This window comes from Pristiophorus japonicus, chromosome 14 (genome assembly GCF_044704955.1).
Source record: "Pristiophorus japonicus isolate sPriJap1 chromosome 14, sPriJap1.hap1, whole genome shotgun sequence".
NCBI classification, from domain to species: Eukaryota; Metazoa; Chordata; class Chondrichthyes; family Pristiophoridae; genus Pristiophorus; species Pristiophorus japonicus.
In genome coordinates, this window is record NC_091990.1 from 121,711,778 (window position 1) to 121,734,304 (window position 22,527).

The 22,527-nt window shown below is 45.7% G+C and overlaps 1 pseudogene; it reads right to left on the reverse strand.

Moving 5' to 3' along the window:
• Positions 1 to 20,702: 20,702 nt before the first annotated feature.
• Positions 20,703 to 20,903, reverse strand: LOC139280400 (U2 spliceosomal RNA; annotated as a pseudogene).
• Between the last annotated feature and the right edge of the window lie 1,624 nt (positions 20,904 to 22,527).

A 22,527-nucleotide genomic window follows, 5' to 3' on the forward strand; every position in this document is an offset into this window, starting at 1 on the left:
TGTTGAATAAATTTAAGACAGAGATAGACAGTTTCTTAACCGATAAGGGAATAAGGGGTTATGGGGAGCGGGCAGGGAAGTGGATCGAGTCCATGATCGGATCAGCCAAGATCGTATTAAATGGTGGAGCAGGCTCCAGGGGCAGTATGGCCTACTCCTGCTCCTATTTCTTACATTCTTATGTAAAGTCAATAGATGCCACACCCACTCATATCCGTACAATATATGATAGATGATTGATGAAAGTGTTATGTAATTAATGATGGGCTCATGAAAATCATTGTAATGCAGAATTTGGTTATGTTTATTAAATGTGATGTCTGTGACAGAGTCTGTGGCTCTCGTATTGGACTGTTCAGCCACCAAAGAACTCGCTTCAGGAGTGGAAACAAGTCTTCCACATTTAATGAACATAACCAAATTCTGCATTACAATGATTTTGATAGCGGTAATTCTGTTCTCGTGCATATGCTGTGCATAGCGTTTGAATCACCCTGTGACCCTAGCACCCCTTTCTCCTCTAATTGCCTAATTTATGTTTTGTAGCTCAGCCAAGATCATCATCATAGGCAGTCCCTCGGAATCGAGGAAGACTTGTTTCCACTCCTGAAGCGAGTTCTTTGGTGGCTGAACAGTCCAATACGAGAGCCACAGGCTCTGTCACAGGTGGGACAGATAGTTGTTGAGGGAAGGGTTGGGTGGAACTGGTTTGCTGCACGCTCTTTCTGCTGTCTGCGCTTGATTTCTGCATGCTCTCGGCGTTAAGACTCGAGGTGCTCAGCGCCCTCTCGGATGTACTTCCTCCACTTAGGGCGGTCTTAGGCCAGGAACTCCCAGATGTCAGTGGGGATGTTGCACTTTATCAGGGAAGCTTTGAGGGTGTCCTTGTTGCATTTCTGCTGCCCACCTTTGGCTCGTTTGCCGTGAAGGAGCTCCGAGTAGAGCACTTGCTTTGGGAGTCTCATGTCTGGCATGCAAACTATGTGGCCTGCCCAGCGGAGCTGATTGATTGTGGTCAGTGCTTCAATGCTGGGGATGTTGGCCTGGACAAGGACGCTGATGTTGGTGCGCCTGTCCTCCCAGGGGATTTGTAGGATCTTGCGGATCTTGTTGGTGATATTTCTCCAGCAACTTGAGGTGTCTGCTGTATGTGGTCCATGTCTCTGGGCCATACAGGAGGGCAGGTATTACTGTAGACCATGAGCTTGGTGGCAGTTTTGAGGGCCTGGTCTTCAAACACTCTTTTCCTCAGGCGGCCGAAGGCTGCATTGGCGCACTGGAGGCGGTGTTGAATTTCGTCGTCGATACCGGTTCTTGTTGATAGGAGGCTCCCGAGATATGGGAAGTGGTCCACGGTGTCCAGGGCCGCGCCGTGGATCTTGATGGCTGGCGAGCAGTGCTGTGCGGTGAGGACAGGCTGGTGGAGGACCTTTGTCTTACGGATGTTTAGCGTAAGGCCCATGCCTTCGTACGCCTCAGTAAATATGTCAACTATGTCTTGGAGTTCAGCCTCTGTATGTGCTCAGGCGCAGGCGTCGTCCGCGTACTGTAGCTCGACGACAGAGGTTGGGGTGGTCTTGGAGCTGGCCTGGAGACGGCACAGGTTGAACAGATTCCTACTGGTTCTATAGTTTAGTTCCACTCCAGCGGGGAGCTTGTTGACTGTGAGGTGGAGCATGGCGGCGAGAAAGATTGAGAAGAGGGTTGAGCGCAGTCACTGGCAACACACCAAGGCGAGGTGATGATCCTGCGGCGGCGTCTGCGGTGGATCGTGCTTCTGGTGGTGAGGAGCCCCAAATATTGCCCGTTGAGCTGCAGGTTGGCCAGTGAGGAGTTGGAGGAGCCTGCAGCAACAATCTCCATATCAAACACACTCATTACATTTAGTGCTCCTGTGGCCATGTCCTCCTCCACCGTGAAGATAGTAGGCCCAAGCACTTTGCCGCAGGGCACCCCAAGAGTCTCCATGATGGCGCCGACCCCGCAGAGGTTGGTTCGGCGCAGCAGGACATAGTACATTTGTCCAGGAGGTGTGTTGACATAGGTCAGCAGACCCTCCAGACAATGGGTGGCATATCCCAACAGCTGGCCACAATATCAGCGACCATGACGTAGAACATGCCGTGGATGGCAGTGGCCCTGGAGGTGATAGCCAGGTGCCAGAGGGCTACCAGTGTTCCCGGAATGCGGCACTAACCCTCAAGGTGCTGCACCCCCATTGCCAATGACACATGAGAGCCAGGAGGAAGGTCTTGCTTCTGACTCGGAGGACATTCCCTCCTCGGAACGTCCTCTCCAGCATCCGGCCAACCAGCGAATCTTCCGTCATCCCCCCCAATGAAGGAGCGCCTGAGAAGCACTGCGGCAAGGCGGTTTGGAGTCTGAAGGAGAAGGGGTAGAGGCGGGGTAAAGGTGCGGGGGGTGGGAAGGAAAATGAGGTGCATGGCTGCAGGAGTTGGAGTTGTGACAGTATTGTTCTTGCTTTTGTTGCTAGTTAATAAATGTTGGGAGGTTTGGGGGAAGGGGGGAGGGGGAGCTGGTACCTTGTTGTATTTGCATTTGTTTTATTTGTGTTAATAGTCTTATTGGATATTTAAAAAATGTAATACATTTTTCAAATTATAAGTATGAATTAATACAAATGTTATTACTTTTTTTTATTTAACATAGCATTTTTTTATTTAACATAGCATTGTTGCGCATTTTCTCAGATAGCTGTAATGTTAAACACTGATGATTCTTTAACATGAAAGGGGATAATTAAACGTAACTTGAATTAACTTTAACTTTAACTGTTACCAAGATAATGCACACCATTCATGTATGAGCTGCAGACAAGTTGTGCAGCATGCAGTACACCACCACGAATTGAGCTACCTGCTCAGGATGGTATTGTAACTCGCCTCCTGAGTGGTCCAGGCATTTAAAGCGCTGCTTAAGCACTCCAATGGTCTTTTTGACGATATTGCATGTGGCTATGTGGCTTTCGTTGTATCGCTTCTCGGCTTCGGTCTGGGTGTTACGCAGGGGTTTATCAGCCAGGTGGCGAGGCCATATCCTTTGTCACAAAGCATCCAACATTGACCTTGTGACTGACTGATAAATATGTCAGATACAGCTTTCTCACGCAGGATGTGAGTATCATGGATGCTGCCCGGAAATTTGGCATTTACTGCCATTATAGTTTGCTGGTGGCTGACAACGAGTTGCACATTCAGGGAGTGGAATCCCTTTCAGTTCCGATAAACCTCTGCATCCTGAAAAGGTGCCCACATGCCGATGTGCGTACAGTCTATTGCTCCCTGCACCTTGGGAAAGATTGTTATTCTGGAGAATCCTAGAGCCCTCTCAGTCTGTGCCTCCCTGGTCATAGGGAAGCTGATAAAGTCCATCCTGCATGCGTAAAGGGCTTCAGTCACCTGTCGAATACAGCAATGTGTAGCATGCTGAGATATAGTGCAAATGTCACCAGCTGAGGCCTGAAAGGAACTCGATGCATAGAAGGAAAATGCCGCAGCTACCTTGACCTCAACGGACAATGTGGCACTGATGGTGCTGATAGGCTGCAGATCTCCCCTAATGAGCTGGTATATCTCACTGATGACCTCTTTCCGCAGTCTCCTAACGCATGTGTTATCGGACAAGTTTAGTTAAGACCGCTTCTTCCTGTAAGTGCGTCGGGTGTAAGTTCTCGTCCTCCTCCTCCTCAATCTACCACCTCTTTGATTGGGCACATAATGCTCTTCAATATACCTTCTCCCATCTCTAGTCTGCAGCATGTGCGTAGTCATCAAGACAGGCTGAGAAATTACAGGCCCCATTACAATAACAATCAGCATTATACCTATTGTTCACAAACAATAAATTTACCGACTAAAACAAATAAAATAAATTCATTTCGTCCACAGTATGATAAGATGTTTGTTCAGATGTTCAAATCACCTTAAAATAACTCCAAATTACATCAAAACTCCCCAGAAATTGAAGCAGCCTTTTATATGAAAAGACCTCTGATTACAAAATGGCGTCCATACCACTGAGTTAAGGTCAGGTGAGAGTAGCTTTTTCTCAGCATTTGTTTTGGCGAGCGATATTTTTGGCGATATGTGGGCGAGATGCTGAAAGTAAGTTTCCATTTTTCTGACGTTTATGACAAAAAAATGGGCGGGCGGTATTATTAATTCCCGGCGTTAACTATATGCCGAAAGTAATGCTGGGTGATAAGTGAGCGATAAATGGGCGTAAGTTTCCATTTTTTGACTAAATGGGTGATACCTGGGTGCTATACCTCATCTCAGCGTTAAAATGGACGTTAAGTGGGCGGTAGCAATGCAAAACTTCTGGAAAGTCTAGCCCTATAAAACACTAGTTAGGCCACAGCAAAAGTACTGTGTACAGGAAAGGAAAGATGTGATTGCATTAGAGAGGGTACAGAAATGAGGGAAGATTGGATAGACTGGGGTTGTTTTCTTTGAAACAGAGGAGGCTGTGGGGAGACCTAATTAAGGTGTATAAAACTATGAGGGGCCTAGATAGAGTGGATAGGAAGGACCTATTTCCCTTAGCAGTGGTGTCAATAACCAGGGAACATAGATTTAAGGTAATTGGTGAGAGGTTAAGAGGGGATTTGAGGGGAGATGTTTTCACCCAGAGGGTGGTGGGGGTCCGGAACTCATTGCCTGGAAGGGGAGTAGAGGCAGAAACCCTCACCACATTTAAAAAGTGCTTGGATGTGCACTTAAAGTGCCATAACCTACAGGGCTACGGACCAGGAGCTGGAAAGTGGGATTAGGTTGGATAGCTCTTTGACGGCCGGCACGGACACGATGGGCCGAAATAGCCTCCTTCTGTGCTGTAAATTTCTATGATTCTAAATAATGGAGGCTTGTAAGATAGGTATGGCAATAATCATGGCAAATTTTAATCTTCATATTGATTGGACAAATCAAATTGGCCAAGGTAGCCTTGAGAAAAAGTTCACAGAGTGTATCCGGGATGGGTTCCTTGAACAGTATGCTATGGAACTAACCAGGAAGCAAACTATCTTAGATCTGAGGTGTGAGTCCAGGGATTGGCAAAGGCCTATAAAGGCCGCGAGAGTCAGCGGGAGTTCGTGGTCGCTGAGGCGTGAGTCCGGGGATCAGCAGAGGCCTATAAAGGCCGCGAGAGGCAGCGGGAGTTCGTGGTCGCTGAGGCGTGAGTCCGGGGATTGGCAGAGGCCTATAACGGCCGCGAGAGGCAGCGGGAGTTCGTGGTCGCTGAGGCGTGAGTCCGGGGATTGGCAGAGGTCTATAAAGGCAGCGAGAGGCAGCGGGAGTTCGTGGTCGCTGAGGCATGAGTCCGGGGATTGGCAGAGGTCTATAAAGGCAGCGAGAGGCAGCGGGAGTTCGTGGTCGCTGAGGCGTGTCCGGGAATCGGCAGAGGCCTACAAAGGCCCAGCTTGTGCAGCTACAGGGAGAAGGCAAAAAAGAAGTAGAAAGAAATAGAAAGGTGCCGTCACAGCCAAGTGGATAAGTGATTGGCTGGTGATTGGTAAGTAGCTTTTCTTTTTTCTTTTCTATATCAGTGAGTAACCTTTAGCATTGTTGTTGCCAATTTAAGTGTATCTAAGGGTTAAGTCATGGCAGGAGAGCTCGGACACATGTTATGCTCCTCCTGTACTATGTGAGAAATCAGGGACGTCTCTGGTGTCCCTGACGACTATGTGTGCGGGAAGTGTATCTGCCTCCAGCTCCTGATGAACCACGTTGCGGAACTGGAGCTGCGGGTGGATTCACTCTGGAGCATGCACGATGCTGAGAATGACGTGAATAGCACATTTAGTGAGTTGGTCTCACCGCAGGTAAAGGGTACACAGCCAGATAGGGAATGGAAGACCAACAGGAAGAGTAGTGCAAAGAATGTAGTGCAGGGATCCCCTGCGGTCATCCCCCTGCAAAACAGATACACCGCTTTGAGTACTGTTGAGAGGGATGACTCATCAGGGGGAAGCAGCAGCAGCCAAGTTCCTGGCACCATGGCTGGCTCTGCTGCACAGGACGGCAGGAAAAAGAGTGGGAGAGCGATAGTGATAGTGGATTCAATTGTAAGGGGAATAGATAGGCGTTTCTGCGGCCGCAACCAAGACTCCAGGATGGTATGTTGCCTCCCTGGTGCAAGGGTCAAGAATGTCTCGGAGCAGGTGCAGGACATTCTGAAAAGGGAGGGTGAACAGCCATTTGTCGTGGTGCATATAGGTACCAATGATATAGATAAAAAACGGAATGAGGTCCTACGAGGCAAATTTAAGGAGCTAGGAACTAAATTAAAACGTAGCAATCTCGGGATTGCTACCAGTACCACATGGTAGTCAGAGTAGGAATCGCAGGATAGCTCAGATGAATATGTGGCTTGAGGAGTGGTGCAGAAGGGAGGGATTCAAATTCCTGGGACATTGGAACTGGTTCTGGGGGAGGTGGGACCAGTACAAACCGGACGGTCTGCACCTGGGCAGGACCAGAACCAATACCCTAGGGGGAGTGTTTGCTAGTGCTGTTGGGGAAGGGTTAAACTAATGTGACAGGGAGATGGGAATCTATGCAGGGAGACAGAGGGAAATAAAAAGGAGGCAGAAGCAAAATATAGAAAGGAGAATAGTAAAAGTGGAGGGCAGAGAAACCCAAGGCAAAAAACAAAAAGGACCACATTACAGCTAAATTCTAAAGGGGCAAAGTGTGTTAACAAAATAAGCCTGAAGGCTCTGTGCCTCAATGCGAAGAGTATTCGGAATAAGATGGATGAATTAACTGCGCAGATAGCAGTTAATGGATACGATGTGATTGGCATCACGGAGACATGGCTCCAGGGGGACCAAGGCTGGGAAATCAACATCCAAGGGTATTCAGCATTTAGGAAGGATAGACAGAAAGGAAAAGGAGACGGGGTGACGTTGCTGGTTAAAGATGAAATTAATGCAATAGTAAGGAGGGACATTAGCCTGGATGATGTGGAATCTGTATGGGTGGAGCTGCAGAATTCCAAAGGGCAGAAAACGCTAGTGGGTGTTGTGTATAGACCACTAAATAGTAGTAGTGAGGTTGGGGACAGCATCAAAGAAGAAATAAGGGATGTGTGCAATAAAGGTACAGCAGTAATCATGGGTGACTTTAATCTACACATTGATTGGGCTAACCTAACTGGTAGCAATGCGGTGGAGGAGGATTTCCTGGAGTGTATTAGGGATGGTTTTCCAGACCAATATGTCGAGGAACCAACCAGGGAGCTGGCCATCCGAGACTGGGTGATGTGTAATGAGAAGGGACTAATTAGCAATCTTGTTGTGCGAGGCCCCTTGGGGAAAAGTGACCATAATATGGTAGAATTCCTTATTAAGATGGAGAGTGACAAAGTTAATTTGGAAACTAGGGTCCTGAACTTAAGGAAAGGTAACATCGACGGTATGAGGCGTGAATTGGCTAGAATAGACTGGCAAACGATACTTAAAGGATTGATGGTGGATAAACAATGGCAAACATTTAAAGATCACATGGATGAACTTCAGCAATTGTACATCCCTGTCTGGAGTAAAAATAAAACTGGGAAGGTGGCTCAACCATGGCTAACAAAGGAAATTAAGGATCGTGTTAAAGCCAAGGAAGAGGCATATAAATTGGCTAGAAAAAGCAACAAACCTGAGGACTGGGAGAAATTTAGAATTCAACAGAGGAGGACTAAGGGTTTAATTAAGAGGGGGAAAATAGAGTATGAGAGGAAGCTTGCAGGGAATATAAAAACTGACTGCAAAAACGTCTATAAATATGTGAAGAGAAAAAGATTAGTGAAGACAAACGTGGGTTCCTTGCAGTCGGATTCAGGTGAAATTATAATGGGGAACAAAGAAATGGCAGAACAATTGAACCAATACTTCGGTTAAGGTTTGGCAGATGGAATACAATGTCGGAAAGTGTGAGGTCATCCACCTTGGGAAAAAGAACAGTAAAAGGGAATATTATTTGAATGGGGAGAAATTACAACATGCTGAGGTGCAGAGGGACCTGGGGGTCCTTGTGTATGAATCCCAAAAAGTTAGTTTGCAGGTGCAGCAGTTAATCAGGAAGGCGAATGGAATGTTGGCCTTCATTGCAAGAGGGGTGGAGTACAAAAGCAGGGAGGTCCTGCTGCAACTGTATAGGGTATTGGTGAGGCCGCACCTGGAGTACTGCATACAGTTTTGGTCACCTTACTTAAGGAAGGATATACTAGCTTTGGAGGGGGTACAGAGACGATTCACTAGGCTGATTCCGGAGATGAGGAGGTTACCTTATGATGATAGATTGAGTAGACTGGGTCTTTACTCGTTGGAGTTCAGAAGGATGAGGGGTGATCTTATAGAAACATTTAAAATAATGAAAGAGATAGACAAGATAGAGGCAGAGAGGTTGTTTCCACTGGTCGGGGAGACTAGAACTAGGGGGCACAGCCTCAAAATACGGGGGAGCCAATTTAAAACCGAGTTGAGAAGGAATTTCTTCTCCCAGAGGGTTGTGAATCTGTGGAATTCTCTGCCCAAGGAAGCAGTTGAGGCTAGCTCATTGAATGCATTCAAGTCACAGATAGATAGATTTTTAAGCAATAAGGGAATTAAGGGTTATGGGGAGCGGGCGCGTAAGTGGAGCTGAGTCCACGGCCAGATCAGCCATGATCTTGTTGAATGGCGGAGCAGGCTCGAGGGGCTAGATGGCCTACTCCTGTTTCTAATTTTTATGTTCTTATGTTCTGTCTTCACGAAGGAAGATACAAATAACCTTCCGAAGGTACTAGGGGACAGTGGGTCTAGTGAGAAGGAGGAACTGAAGGATATCCTTATTAGGCGGGAAATTGTGTAAGGGAAATTGATTGGATTGAAGGCCAATAAATCCCCGGGGCCTGATAGTCTGCATCCCAGAGTGCTCAAGGAAGTGGCCCTAGAAATAGTGGATGCTTTGGTGATCATTTTCCAACAGTCTATCGACTCTGGATCAGTTCCCATGGACTAGAGGGTAGCTAATGTAACACCACTTTTTAAAAAGGAGGGAGAGAGAAAACGAATAATTATAGTTAGCTTGACATCAGTCGTGGGAAAAATGTTGGAATCGATCATGAAGGACGAAATAGCAGCGCATTTGGAAAGCAGTGACAGGATCAGATCAAGTCAGCATGGATTTATGAAAGGGAAATCATGCTTGACGAATCTTCTGGAATTTTTTGAGGATGTATCTAGCAGAGTGAACAAGGGAGAACCAGTGGATGTGGTGTATTTGGACTTTCAGAAGGCTTTTGACAAGGTCCCGCACAAGAGATTGTTGTGCAAAATCAAAGCACATGGTATTGGGGGTAATATCCTGACGTGGATAGGGAACTGGTTGGCAGACAGGAAGCAGAGAGTCAGGATAAACATTAACGATTTGGATGAAGGAATAGAGTGCAATATCTCCAAGTTTGCAGATGACACTAAATTGGGTGGCGGAGTGAGCTGTGAGGAGGACACTAAAATGCTGCAGGGTGACTTGGACAGGTTAGGTGAGTGGGCAAATGCATGGCAGATGCAGTATAATGTGGATAAATGTGAGGTTATCCATTTTGGGGCAAAAACACAAAGACAGAATATTATCTGAATGGCGGCAGACTAGGAAAAGGGCAGGTGTAATGAGACCTGGGTGTCATGGTTCATCAGTCACTGAAAGTGGGCACGCCTTCATAGCTAGGGGATTTGAATATAGAAGCAGGGAGGTCTTACTGCAGTTGCATAGAGCCTTAGTGAGGCCTCACCTGGAATATTGTGTTCAGTTTTGGTCTCCTAGTCTGAGGAAGGACATTCTTGCTATTGAGGGAGTGCAGCGAAGGTTCACCAGACTGATTCCAGGGATGGCTGGGCTGTCATAGGAGGAGAGACTGGATTAACTGGGCCTTTATTCACTGGAGTTTAGAAGGATGAGAGGGGATCTCATAGAAACGTATAAGATTCTGACGGGACTGGACAGATTAGATGCGGGAAGAATGTTCCCGATGTTGGGGAAGTCCAGAACCAGGGGACATTGTCTTAGGATAAGGGGTAGGCCATTTAGGACTGAGATGAGGAGAAACTTCTTCACTCAGAGAGTTGTTAACCTGTGAAATTCCCTGCCGCAGAGAGTTGTTGATGCCAGTTCACTGGATATATTCAAGACAGAGTTAGATATGGCTCTTACGGTTAAGGGGATCAAGGGGTATGGAGAGAAAGCAGGAAAGGGGTACTGAAGTAATGATCAGCCATGATCTTATTGAATGGTTGTGCAGGCTCAAAGGGCAGAATGGTCTACTCCTGCACCTATTTTCTATGTTTCTATGTTTCTCTCTGGTACTGTGTAATGAGACAGAATTAATAAATGATCTCATAGTAAAGGATCCTCTTGGAAAGAGTGATCATAGCATGGTTGAATTTCAAAGTCAGTTGAAGGGTGAGAAAGTTGGGTCTCAAATCAGCGTCCTGATCTTAAATAAAGATGATTACAATGGTATGAGGGCAGAGTTAGTTAAAATGGACTGGGAAAATAGATTAAAGAGTAAGACGGTTGATAAGCAGTGGCAGACATTTAAGGAGATATTTCATAACACTCAACAAAAATATATCCCAGTGAGAAGGAAAGACTTTAAGACAAGGGAGAACCATCCCTGGCTAACTAAGGAAGTAAAGAATGGTATCAAATTGAAAACAATGGCATACACTGTTGCCAAGATTAGTGGGAGGCTGGAGGATTGGGAAATGTTTTTAAACCAGCAAAGGATGACGAAAAAAAATAATAAAGAGAGAGAAGATGGATTATGAGAGTAAATTAGCAAGAAATATAAAAACAGATAGTAAGAGCTTCTACAGGTATATAAAAAGAAGAGAGTATCTAAAGTAAACATTGGTCCAGTTAGCCTAACATCTGTCGTTGGGAAAATGCTGGAGTCCATTATTAAGGAAGCAGTAGCAGGACATTTGAAAAAGCATAATGCAGTTAAGCAGAGTCAGCCTGGTTTTATGAAAGGGAAATCATGTTTGACAAATTTGCTGGAGTTCTTTGAGGATATAACGAGCAGGGTGGATAATGGAGAATTACAAAATGCTGCAGGTCAGAGGATGCTTGTGCATGAAAAAAAAAGTTAGTATACAGGTACAGCAAATAATCAAGAAAATAAATGGAATGTTGGCCTTTATTGTAAGGGAGATGGAATATAAAAGTTTGGAAGTCCTGGTATAGGGTATTGGTGAGACCACACCTAGAGTACTGTGTACTGTTTTGTCTCCGTATTTAAGGAAGGATATACTTGCATTGGAGGCAGTTCAGAGAAGGTTCACTAGGTTGATTCCTGAGATGAAGGGGTTGACTTATGAAGAAAGATTGAGCAGGTTGGGCCTATACTCATTGGAGTTTAGAAGAATGAGAGGTGATCTTATTGAAACATATAAGATACTAACGGGGCTCGACAAGGTAGATGCTGAGAGGATGTTTCCACTTGTGGGGGAATCTAGAACTAGGGAGCATAGTTTCAGAATAAGGGTTCACCCATTTAAAACTGAGATGAGGAGAAATCTCTTCTCTCAGAGGGATATAAATCTGTGGAATTTTTTGCCCCAGAGAGCTGTGGAGGCTGAGTCATTGAATATATTTAGAGTGGAGATAGACAGATTTTTAAACAATAAAGCAGTCAAGGGTTAAGGGGAGCAGGCAGGGAAGTGGAGCTGAGCCCAAGAAATGATCAGCCATGATCTTATTGAATGGCGGAGCTGGCTCGGGGGGTCAATGGCCTACTCCTGCTCCTATTTCTTATGTTCTTTTATTCAAAGTCTCTGTCAGTTGGCAGGAACATCCACCAACAAAAATTTCAGCCAGCGAATCCAGAAATCCTATCCTCGACGCCAATGTCATATATTCTTACGACATCACTAACAAACACACCCTACAAGATGGCTCTGATACGGAAACCTGTCATCATGTGACTTTGCCACATCACCCTTTTTTATTTACATCAGTAGTTGCATTACCACAGTTGTCCACGAAGTGGAGCAATAGCCTACTCGGGGCAGCTCTATTACATACATCAATCACATCGCCCTCATCAACCCTCTCTGTTACATCATCAAAAAACTCGATCAACTTAGTTAAACATGGCCTCTTCTGTATCTCTCTAATTCCAAGGCACTAGGGAACCTGTTTTGTCAATAATTTAATTCACTTGATTCACAGTTATCAGTGCAGACCAAAGACAAATAGCAATCCTGCATTGGCAAGTTGCTATTCACAATTAGAGCGTGCAGACTCAGCATGCTCCTTCATGGTAAGGCCTTGCACAGCATCCACTGTTAAGCTGGCTTTATCCAGTTTACCGCACTCCACAGTCGGAATATACAACAGCTGGGAAGCAAATAGAAAACAACAAGTATTTTCATTTTAAGCAGGGCTCCAGAAGGCTATTCTAAGCTATCAGCTCCTGAACCATTTTGATATTATTCATTGCCCCTGAATTGCGCCCGTATTTATTTTTAGCCTGCATACCTGTCTAAATGATAACACCCAACCCACATTAAATTGTCCATATCTACTGCATCACATTGTGTGAAGTGACCTTTCCATGCTTAATGTCAGAAAATACAGACAAGGCTCAGAAAACAAACTAGCAGTTATATAGCACCTTCAGGGCATCCCAAAGTGCTTTACAGCTGATGAAGTATAGTCACCGTTGTAATACAGGAAACATGGCAGCCAATTTGCGCACAGCAAGATCTCACAAACAGCAATGTGATAAATGACAAGATAATTTGTTTTTTAATGATGTTGATTGATGGATAAATATTGACCAAGATACTGGGGGAGAACTCCCCTTCTCCAAAATAGTGCCATGGGATTTTTTACATCCACCTGAGAGAGCAGACAGGGCCTCGGTTTAACATCTCATCTGAAAGACGGCACCTCCAACAGTGTAGCACACCCTCAGCACTGCACTGGAGTGTCAGCCTGGATCGTGTGCTCAAGTTCCTGGAGTGGGAATTGAACCCACAACCTTCTGACTCAAAGGTGAGGGTGCTACCCACTGAGCTACAAAGGGATTGAGTCAGTAAAGCGATGAATATACAAGAAAGAGATCAAATTGCCACACTGATTGCATGTTAATCTATTCTCAGGCAAGAACAGTGCAGAGAGAGGGAATTATTCTTGCAGTCACAGTGAGACAGACCTGCTCGAGAAGATAACGCACCAAACAAGAATGTAAAAGATTTTGACCCATCGAGGCTATGCCCTCAATAGAGTACGAACAATCTGCCACGCCATCAACTCGACCCAACCAACTCAACCTCGTGAGTGAGGCAACCAGCCAAACTACCGAGAAGATTAATCATTGTGAAGTATTTCCCTGAACACCAAATGTAATCAAGCAAAGCTTCAGACGTACAGCCCACTCGCCCATGATCCCAAGAGCATTCCATGGAGTATTACCTTACCTGCATTTATCCTTCTCATTATAATTTTCAATCAAGTTCTCAACCAAATCTTATTTATTCGGCCCGTTTAAAAAAAAAATAAGGAATTAATCCACGCAGCATTTCTATTGGCTGGGATTTTATTCTAACCCACTCTGCTCCGTGGGGAAAAAACATTCTTCTAATCTCTAATAATAAATCTTCTAATCTCTCATCTCACTTGAGGCTTGCTGATTCTGTACCCACGCCCTCTGGTTCTGCATCTAAATTAAATGTTTACATCCAGATTATCCACGCTACTCGCCATTCCGATGACCTGGCTGTCTAGTAAGATGGAAATTGACAGCTGGAAATGTATGGCCAACCCAGGAAGTATCCAGCCTAGTGGTTGCCATGGACTGCACTAAAGAGTTTGAAGATGGGATGTGTGGTGTTGTATGTTCAAGGCTGTTGAAGAAAGTTGCATTTGTGGAAATGGTAGTTAGTTTTCTGTTGCCGACCCCCTGAATCTATCCTGTATTTACAACACCTTTAAGATATTTTACGTGCTCTGGGTTGAGGTGTATGTTAGTACAGTGCCAGCACAGAGTCGCAAGATGCACATTCCCTGCCCCTCACGGCTGCAATTCCCTATAGGGTGAATTCTTAAACTCCGGCTTGGTAGTTGCATCACCCCTGTGTTTTTCTGACCTACAGTGGCTCCTGGTGCAGCAACACCTCAATTTTAAAATGCTCATCAAATCCTTCATGGCCTCACCCCTCCCTATGTCTGTAACCTCCTCCAGCCCTACAACTCACCGAGATCTCTGCACTCCTCCAATTCTGTGCATCCCTGATTTTAATCGCTCCACCATTGGCAGCCGTGCCTTCTGTTGCCTAGGTCCTAAGCTCTGGAATTCCCTCTCTAAACCTCTACCGCTCTACCTCTCTCTCCTCCTTTAAGACGCTCCTTAAAAACTTACCTCATTGACCAAGCTTTTGGTCATCTCTCTTATTATCTCCTTATGTGGCTCGGTGTCAAATTTGGTTTGATAAGTTGCTCCTGTGAAGCACTTTGAGACGTTTTATAATGTTAAATGTGCTATATAAATGCAAGTTGTTGTTGTTGTTGAGTGGGAACTGAGTGGAGGTGAGGCACTTACTCAGAGGAAGAACGGGAGGGAGAGAAAAGCTCGGGTTATATCCATCCCTAGAGCACTCGTGTGCTTCCTAGAATCTAGTTCAACACTTTGATGGGCTGGATCCTGGCGACAATGTTGCCCGCCTACTCGCTTGATGTGGAGGCAGGAGAGTGAGGGCTGAAGGACTGAAGAAAATAACTTGCAAAAATAGCAGAATGTATTAAATTCTCAAGCATATATTAAAATGAAGACCAAACAGAATGATATCACACTTAACTAACCAATGTGTAGCTGCAAATCACTGTTGCGATAATATTGAGCAAACATGTAATGCATTCACATCCTGTGTTCAAACAGTAGATATAGGAAGATCATAGAAACACAATGACCATTTGTCTGCTAATACTATCAATGCTAATGTTTGGAACACAGGAACAGGAGTAGGCCATTCAACCCCTCGAGCCTGTTCCTCGCCACCTCGCCACCTCTCTTTCCTCCTTTATGACGCTCTTTAAAACATACCTCTTTGACCGAGTTTTTTGTCAATCTGCCCTAATTTCTCCTTATATGGTTCAGTGTCAAATTTTGTTTTGTAACGCTCCTGTGAAGCGCCTTGGGATTTTTACTAAAGGCGCTATATAATGTTCTGCCACTCAGTGAGATCATGGCTGATCTTAATTCCATCTACTTGCCTTGGTTCCGTAACCCTTAAAACCCCTACCTAATGAAAATCTATCAATCTCAATATTGAAATTTAAAATTGACCCAAGCCTCAACAGCTCTTTGGGGGAGAGGGCTCCAGATTTCCAGTATGTTTTGAGCGAAGGAGTGTTTCCTGACATCACCCCTGAATGGCCTAGCCTTAATTTAAAGTTATGCGCTTGTTCCCCCACCACAGGAAATAGTTTCTCTTCATCTATCTTATCAACTCTTTTAATCATCTTAAACACCTCAACTAGATCAACCCTTAATCTTCTGTACTCAAAATGAAGACAAGATTAGTCTACGTCACCAGTCCTCATAATTTAACTCTTTTAGCTCTGGTATCACTCTGGTGAATCTGCACTGCACCCCCTCCAAGGCCAATATATAGTTCCTGAGGTGTGGTGCCCAGAACGAGGCTGTGATTTCTTATTGCTTTTACATTGGAAAAGATCCATCTGTCCTGTTTGAGTCCAATTTCCGATTTTTGGATTAATGCGCTTTGCCAGCAGAAAGTACTCTTACGCCAATAGGGCAGGTTGCCAGAAACATGTTAGGAATATTTAATCCCAGTGACACATACTTCTTCACAAGTATTAAACCAAATAAAGTTTAAATGGAAACTTCAGGTGTTAAATTTATCTTAATTTCTGGGGCTTTTGATATTAGTCTATAACAGGAAACACCGCACAGACACATGGGACCTCAAGTTGCTGTACAGTCACCATTTTAAATTTCCTTTTTTTTCACGTTGGTAGACGCAGTCGCTGGCAACGTTTCAACTTCAGGCATGTGGAGATTCTCAAGGGATTATATTGTTAACAACTACATCTTCTGATATGCAAACGAGATGCTCATTATAATACAGCTCTGCATCCTCTGTACTCTCCCAAAGTTATTAATTAGTGAAGGAGTGATAATGCACAATCCCCTCTTCACCTGCTCAGAAGTAAACTGATACTGCCACTTCCACCGACCACTATCAGACAGACAATCTATCGGAAGTTATTGGCTTTGAAGTCCAAGTTCTGTCTTCCCCATCACCCCTGTGCTCACTGACCTACATTGGCTCCCAGTTAAGCAACGCCTTGATTTCAAAATTCTCATCCTTGTTTACAAATCCCTCCATGGCCTTCCCCCTCCCTATCTCTGTAATCTCTTTCAGCCTCACTACCCCCCCAAGATATCTGCGCTCCTTCAAATTCTTTCCTCTTGAGCATCCCTGATTATAATCGCTCAACCATCGGTGGCCATGCCTTCTGTTGCCTAGGCCCCAAGCTCTGGAACTCCCTGCCTAAACCTCTCTGCCTCTCTACCTCGCTTTCTTCCTTCATGACGCTCTTTAAAACCTACCTCTTTAACCAAGCTTTTGCTCACCTGCGCTAATTTCTTCTAATGTGGCTCGTGTCAAATTTATTTGTTTTGTCTTATAACACTGCTGTGACGCAGCTTGGGATGTTTTACAATGTTAAAGGCTCTATATAAGTAAAAATTGCTGTTGTTAAATGTCAATTCACACAGAGTTGAAATGTACATTAACTATAATTTTTGAGTTATGAATATCTCATAACTTCAATAACTTGCTAAAGTGGAAGATATTTTGTTTTGATTGCTTTCAATTGCAACCGTTCGTTCATGTTGATAGAAATTATAGCAAAGAGGGAGATACAACAACAATGTGTATTTATATAGCGCCGAAAACATAGTAAAATGTCCCAAGGTACTTCACAGGAATATTATAAGACATAAAATTGACACCGAGCCACGTAAGAAATTAGAGCAGATGACCAAATGCTTGGGCAAAGAGTTACGTTTTAAGGAGCGTCTTAAAGGAGAGAGAAGTAGAGAGGTGGAGAGGTTTAGGGAGGGAATTCCAGAGCTTGGGATCTAGGCAGCTGAAGGCGCGGCCACCAAAGGTTGAGTGATTAAAATCAGGGATGCTCATGAGGGAAGAATTTGAGGAGCGCAGACATCTCGGGAGTGGGGGGTTTGGAGCAGGAGGAGATCACAGAGATAGCGAGGGGCGAGGCCATGGAGGGATTTGAACACAAGGATGCCAATGTAGGTCAGTGAGCACAGGGGTGATGGGTGAGCGGGACCTGGTGCGAGTTAGGACACAGGCAGCCGAGTTTTAGCCTGGTCCAAGTTCATTCCAGATCTTCAACTGGAGCCATCGACTGTAAACCCACTCTCCTTCTCTTCCCCTTTCCCCGCTTCTTTGCAGAATGTGGGTGGAGGGTGTGGGGTATAGGCATGGCCTCATTTATTGCCTATCCAAATTTTCCTACACAATGGATCTTTGGTTCGAATCTAAACCGAAAGTTCATAATTTGCTGAATATAATGAAGGCTGCATATAGTGAGACCAATATTCCCGGCCTGAATGGAGATGATTGGGTAATTTCCCCTGTCAATCGCGCCCAGAGACCGCAAGCTGTAAGTGACTGGGATCGATTTTACGCACACTATGTGTATCTTGTAACTATCCTCCACCCACTATGCTGGAGAAATAATCCTGCTGTACTCGGGAGAGTCTGCTGTAGTTTCGGTCATGAGTTTACAGAATGATTAAAAATTTACGGCACAGACGGAGACCATTTCAGCCCATCGTGTCCGCGCCGGCCAACAAAGAACTATCCAGCCTAATCCCACTTTCCAGCTCTTGGTCCGTAGCCCTGCAGGTTACGGCATTTTAAGCGCATATCCAAGTACTTCCGAAATGCGATGAGGGTTTCTGCCTCTACCACCCTTTCAGGCAGTGAGTTCAGACCCCACCACCCTCTGGGTGAAGAAATTTCTCCTCCAATTCCCTCTAAGCCTCCTACCAATTACTTTAAATCTACGCCACATGGTTATTGACCTCTCTGCCAAACGAAATAGGTCCTTCCTATCCACTCTATTTAGGTCCCTCATAATGCTATACATACCTCAATTAAGTCTCCCCTCAGCCTCCTCTGTTCCAAAGAAAATCTTGTTTGCTGGGAAAGGAGGGTCTCGTGGGTTTCTAAAAGGGGAATTAAAGAAACTGAAATGTGCCTCCATACACCCAGAATAATATTAGAATCATTTCTATAGTGGGAGCAAATTGCTATTTTACTTCCAATTAATCCTAGTGCGTGTGTCACAGGGGCCCTCAGGTAAGTGGGTCTGGGGTTTGGGTCAGGTCGAGGATCGGGGGAATCGGGGGGGGAGATGAGTCAACACGGAGCCAGGGATCGGGTGGGGGAGGTCGAGGGAATACCAGTCCAGGGGTCCAGGGATTGCAGAGGTCAGTGTTAGGGATTGCGAGGGTCAGGAGCAGTGATGAGGGGGAAGGTTCGGGAGCAGTATGGATGTGGGAGTGGGGCAACAGTAGTGGTGGGAAACCCTGTAACGTGAGGTCAGGAGGATCACTCCTGCTCCTCCGGGCTCCACATTCAGGTGAGTTACTTACCTTTGTCACAGGCAGTCCCTGGGCTGCTTTGCCCGAGCGCAGTCCGCGACGGCGGACGCAGAGAGGATACCTCAAGCTGGCATTGGGCCCCTTATTTATATACACCAGGGGCCTGCTTCAGGCCTGGGTAAAATACGCCTCCTGTTTGTGCTGGCCCAATATGGCAAGCGGAGTATTTCCGGTCGGGAATGTGTGCACGCTTTCTGCCCGCCATATTCGGGTCTTAGTAATCCGAGTAGCACCCGGGAAACGTGTGGCGGCAATTTCTGTGCCAAACTGTTTTATAAAAACAGGGGTGTCATCATAAAGCTGCTGGGGCAAACATTACAGGGAAAGTATGGCACTTGCAAGAGATGAGCTATATGCAAAACAGTTATGGGAAAAAATTCAGTATCGTTTGGGGGCGGTAACAGTCGGGAGGCAAGAGACTTAGCGCCAGGTGTTGAAGTCCCGCCCCTCTCCAGAAATTCGGGTTACCAGCCCAGAAGGAAGTGGAGGGCTAAATCAAGTACTACACTTGCTTCCTGGTGTGATAACGGGGCGCACGTCTCAGCAGCGCTGCTCACTGGACCGTGCAGCGCTGTCGTGTCCGAGGGGCCTTTACTTACTTACAGGGAAAGGCCCACGCTGCCGACTCTGCATAAAAAAAAGGGATCTACCTGGACCACCAGGGAGCGGGGGTTCCACACAATCAGCCCCGGTACTCAAGCATGAGGGCTGGGCTGAGCGATCCCGGCCAGGACCCCGCGAAGAAACCGGATCAGGAGCGGAAAAACGAAGGTACGTTTTTTTTCACTCGGCCACCTCGCCTTTAGTTTTTGCCCCGGCCGCCCGAGACACGCCTCCTGCAGCTGCCAGTGTTTTCGCCCAGCGCCGCTGCAGGGGGTAAAAGTCCATTCCGGGATCCGGGTCAGGCACGTAGCGATGATGTCACAATCTCTGGGTGCAGGAGATCGGGGCGCAAAGCCGTCGTGCCGCCGTTAGACTCCGGGAGTCACTAACATCACCACGCCTGGTCGCTAACTCATTTGTGCCCCATTAACACCTCCCGGGGGCACTAACGAGAGGCGCAAATTAATTGATTTTCTAACCCTTAATATATTCAACTACAGCTGGAACATTTGTCTTTTCTCTTTTTCAGATGTCAGCACACCTGCTTGTATTTCTGGCATTTTCTCTCACTAATGAACTAAAACCAAACCTTTGATCAGTACATAACTTATTTGCCAGGAGATATTATGAGAAGTATGTTCAGATAACGACTCCCAGGTAATGAGAGAACAGGAACAATGCATGGGAACTCTGGCCTTGGATCAGACAGGTCTTTATCCAATCTGTACTATATATACAATTAAATATGTCCTGCATACATTAATATAATCAACATATAATCAATAGAAATAAACATATTTTGAGTTCTTCAGTTCCACATAGATTATTCATTGCGTATTTTATATACATATTTATCTATAAATATGCTCTAGCAGAATCAGTAAATCCTTAAATAAAGTATGGTGAAAAATATAGATAGTAATTAATTTTGTTTCTAACTCTTGACCTTAGCTAAATTATACATTGATGGCGGTGTACTTAGATAAATGTATACCAAAGTTTCAATTCATCCTTTGTATTTTGAGGGTTTTGTAAGCAGCAGATGGCATTATTTTTTAAAAATCATTCTCGTGATGTGGGCATCACTGGCAAGGCCAGCATTTATTGCCCATCCCTAATTGCCCTTGAGAAGGTGGTGGTGAGCCATCTTCTTGAATTGCTGCAGTCCGTGTGGTGAAGGTACTCCCACCATGCAGTAAGGGAGGGAGTTCCAGGAATTTGACCCATCGACAATGAAAGAACGGCGATATATATATATTTTTTTTTGGAAATTCGTAGCCAATCGTTCCAATTCTTTGTCAAATCACAAACGCCAGAGGTCACCTTGCACACGCCAAGGATCACTCTGCGCCAATGCTCTTAGCCAAAAGGCCAAGAGCCACTGCACCGTTCCTGGAAGTACTGCAATACCAGGTTCGTGCCATGGAGGTGGATGGGTCAAGCCACCCCACCCACCTCCTGTTTCCAAAAAAGCAAGCATATACCTTCCTGATCCAGGGAGAACCACCCGGAGGTCATGGTGGCTACTCCCCTGTCAGGTCAGTTACGCATGATCTTAGCCAAAAGGCCGAATTCAGGATGGCGTGTGGCTTGGAGGGGAACTTGGAGGTGGTGGTATTCCCATGTGCCTGCTGCCCTTGTCCTTCTAGGTGGTGGAGGTTGCGTGTTTGGGAGGTATACTAACAGGATAAACATAATTACAAGGGTGACTTTACTCATTGCACTTCATTTGCATTTCAAACAAAACAAACTAATTCTTTCATGGCAATAAAGGCGGACAAGTCTGCTTTGCTTGCCTGTTAAACCTGCCTGGCCCAATCACACATTAAAATAAATTGCTGGAGCCAGAGAAAAATAAAGACCACCAATCCCCAGCAGATGGCATATCTGAAAACTTGGACATCTCATCACTGTTTTATAAGCCAAACTAAAATAAATCAGATCTAATCACATGTGGTATTGAGATATTAGATCTACGAGTTCTACTGGGCACAGAATGCATTTATTTCCGTGTAATGAACAGGTTTGTATAGGAATTCTATAAATAATTTAATACTTCACTTTCCTCACAACAGCAGGAACAACTTGTATTTATATCGTGCCTTTATTGTAGTAAAAAGTCCCAAGGCACTTCACAGGAGCGATTATCTAACAAAATTTGACACCGAGCCACATAAGGAGATATTAGGGCAGAAGCTTGGTCAAAGATGTGGGTTTTAAGGAGCGTCTTAAAGGAGGATAGAGAGGCAGAGAGGTTTAGGAAGGGAGTTCCAGAGCTTGGGGCCCAGGCAGCTTACGGCACGGCCGTCAGTGGTGGAGTGATTAAAATTGAGGGTGCTCAAAAAGACAGAATTAGAGGAGTGTAGATATCTCGGAGGGTTGTGGGGCTGGAGCAGATTACAGAGATAGGGAGGGGCGAGACCATGGAGGGATTTGAAAACACGGATGAGAATTTTAAAATTGAAGCATGGCTTAACCAATGGAGCCAATGTAGGTCAGCGAGCACAGGGGTGATGGGCAAGCGGGACTTGGTGCGAGTTAGGACATGGGCAACCGGGTGTTTTGGATGACCTCAAGTTTACGTAAGGTAGAATGTGGGAGGCCAGCTAGAAGTGCGTTGGAATAATTGTCTAGAGGTAACAAAGGCATGGATGAAGGCTTCAGTAGCGGATGAGCTGAGGCAAGGATGGAGACGGGTAATGTTACGGAGGTGGAAATAGGCGGCCTTAGTAATACTGTGGATATCTGGTCGACAGCTCATTTCGGGGTCAAATATGACACCAAGATTATGAACAGTCTGGTTCAGCAATAGACAGTTGTCAGGGAGAGGGATGGAGATGGTAACTAGGGAATGGAGTTTGAAGCGGGGACCAAAGACAATGGCTTAGGTCTTCCCAATACAAGTTGAACCTCCCTTATGCGGGACTCCCTTATCTGGTACCACCCCTCATCCGGCACCATTCTCGGCCGACGGGTGGCACATGTACAGAACACGACCCGTCAAAATCCTACTCACCAATATAATCTTTCTCCTTAATCGGCTGCCTCCTCCTCGTCGCCCTGCTGGAACTCCTGCAACCACAGTCCTCGGGCCGGCTGCTCCTCCCCATAGGGCCCCCTCCAGGGGGTCGGGCCAGCTCTTCTCAGCCCGCTGACACTTCAGGGCCCACTGGCTCTTCTCGACCCGACAACTCTTCAAGG